Source organism: Galeopterus variegatus, unplaced genomic scaffold (genome assembly GCF_000696425.1).
Source record: "Galeopterus variegatus unplaced genomic scaffold, G_variegatus-3.0.2 Scaffold1743, whole genome shotgun sequence".
Classification (NCBI taxonomy): Eukaryota; Metazoa; Chordata; class Mammalia; order Dermoptera; family Cynocephalidae; genus Galeopterus; species Galeopterus variegatus.
In genome coordinates this window covers 24,306-26,929 of record NW_007727854.1, presented here as the reverse complement: position 1 = coordinate 26,929, position 2,624 = coordinate 24,306, and positions in this window count along the sequence as shown.

The window sequence follows — 2,624 nt, the reverse complement described above, 5'->3', positions numbered from 1 at the left end:
CAGTAAAAAAGACAAAAAAAAAAAAAGATATTGATAGGAAATTAATCAAAAAGTCAAAGGTATTACTGGGTAGAAAAGATGTGGGTTACTTTTTCTTAAAAATACTGTTATCTTTTTTACAAGAAGCATATGTACTATGTGATTCCAACTATAGGACATTCTGGAAAAAACAAAACTATGGAGACAGTAAAAAGATCATTGACTGCCACAGGTTGGAAGGAGGGAGGGGTGGAGAGGTGAAGCACAGACTTTTTAGGACAGTGAAACTATTCTCTGTGATACTGCAGTCTGACAGGTGGATACATGTCCTTATATATTTTTCCAAACCCATGGAATAAACAATATCAAGAGTGAGCCCTAACGTGAACTATGAACTCTGGGTGATGATATGTATCAATGTGGGTTCATTAATTGTAACAAATGTACCACTCTGGTGGAGGATACTGATAGTGGGGGAGACCATGCATGTGTGGGGGTAGTGGGTATAGAGAAAATCTCTACCTTCCTCTAAATTTTGCCCTGAACCTAAAACTGCTCTAAAAAATTAAATTCTATTTAAAAGGAAAAAATAGAAGTATATATTATTTTTATAATGGAAGAAGGAAGCTCAAGTATTAAAGGTCTTTCATCTGAGTATGTGCTAGAGTATTATATAACAATAGTAGTCAGCATTGACTGTGCACTTAACAATACTAAGCACTTTTATGTGTATTATCTCATTTAATTCTACCGAAAGCCAGTGAGGAAGGTAATATTAGTATGTTGGCTTAGATAGTTTATAGAGCCGAAGAGAGTAAACTAGGGACTAGCTCCTTTAAGTGTAGTTCCCAAACCAACATCATCAGCATCACCTGGGAGCTTATTAAAAATGCAGCATCTCAGACCCTCCAGACCTACTGAATCAGAATCTGCATTTTTACAAGATCCCTGGCTAATTTATATGCACATTAGAATTTTAGCAGCACTGAGCTAGATGACGTCAACTCTTCCTGGTGAGTCAGCCTCATAAATTAGAAAGAACATAATGTAGGAATTTGACAGACCTAAATTGGAATTCTTTTCAGCTACCCCATTATTTATGTGCCACGGGGGAAATTACTTGACTTCTCTGAGCCTTTTTCACATATGTCAAATCAGGGATTATTAATACATGCTTTATGAGGTTATTGTGGCAATTATGAATTATGAAGCACCTACCACAGTGCCTGACATACATTAGGAACTGAATATATTTTAATTTCCCTCCCTTGCCTAATCTCTCCTGCAAAATCCATATTCTATAATTCTCCCATTTCCTGCCATAAACCTTGTTTCCTACCGCTGTTGTCCCTTACTTAAGAAGAAAATAAACATAAAATACAAAATCTTGCAAAAGTAACATCATATTCTAAAAACTTATAGTTATTGGGTGGCAGCGAATGAAATTAATCCAGGCCTTGAAAAGCAATATCCCCTAGAAATAAATATACTGGCTACTGCTTCTACTACTGTTGGCTCAGCTAGGGACAAACTAACAGCTCTGTTTTTCAAATTATCAAAATGATGCTGTTGCTTGGGGGCAAGATGTGTGTACCCCTGGAGTGTTGTCTCAAGACAGGGCGATTGTTGACCCAATTACCTATTAAGCGTTACAGTCTTTCAAAGTAACCCTGAAGAAATCTGTTTATTCTAAAGAGTTGTTAGGGTAGAGAAATGTCTCCCAAGATACCTTTTTAAACACTGTTTCATTGTATTTTGAGGTGATATGTTTTATCTTTTATTGAATGTTATTACTCAAAAATTGCTCCCTTATCTTTACACATTTCATTTTGAATTCAACTACACTGTGACTTTTCCGTAAATCTTTTATGAACAAGGTCTCTGTTGGGTCCTCTTTAATTGGTTAAGGATTATCAGCAGAGAACACTGTCAAAACTCTAGACAGTATTTCTTTTAAAAAATCGTGGCACAAAACTTTTTCAGGGATAAGGTGTTTGGATGCAGATAAAAAGAAACCATGTTCTCAAGCCCACAAATACTATTTGAACTTGGCTTGTCAAAATAAGAAGGGCTTTCAAGTGCTCCATTAGCAGTCATATCCTAGAACAGCTTTGTTTTTTGTAGCTGAATTATTTTTGTTATGATTCTGACAAAACTGGTTGAAAGAAAGAAGGGGATTGGAGATCTTTGCTAATAAAATATTCTTGTAGCTATTCTTTCAGGACATAGACTAACAGAAGGTATCAAGTTGAAGAGCCTCTGAAGGATTTCTTTCTGTCATCTTGCAAATCTAGACAATTTTATTATCCAGTGTGAAGGACTAAACATACATACATACACACATCCGCTTATCACCTGGACACCCTTTCCTCCTTCATCTCCCCTCTCCCTGGGTTACTGTCTGACCCAGAGAATTCATGCTTGAGTGTATATTGGCCTAGTTCAAAATCTCCCCTACCCTCTTCCTTTCACTCCTACCCCACACTTATGAGTAGCTTCTCAATCTTTTCTCAGTGCACATATCACATGAACAAATGCTTCTTAGATTTGCTACATACATCCCACTGGCTAATGTAACTATTACCAGATTTGTAATTAAAAGGTATTTCCAAATACGGTAAAAGGCATGCTATTATGCATTACAA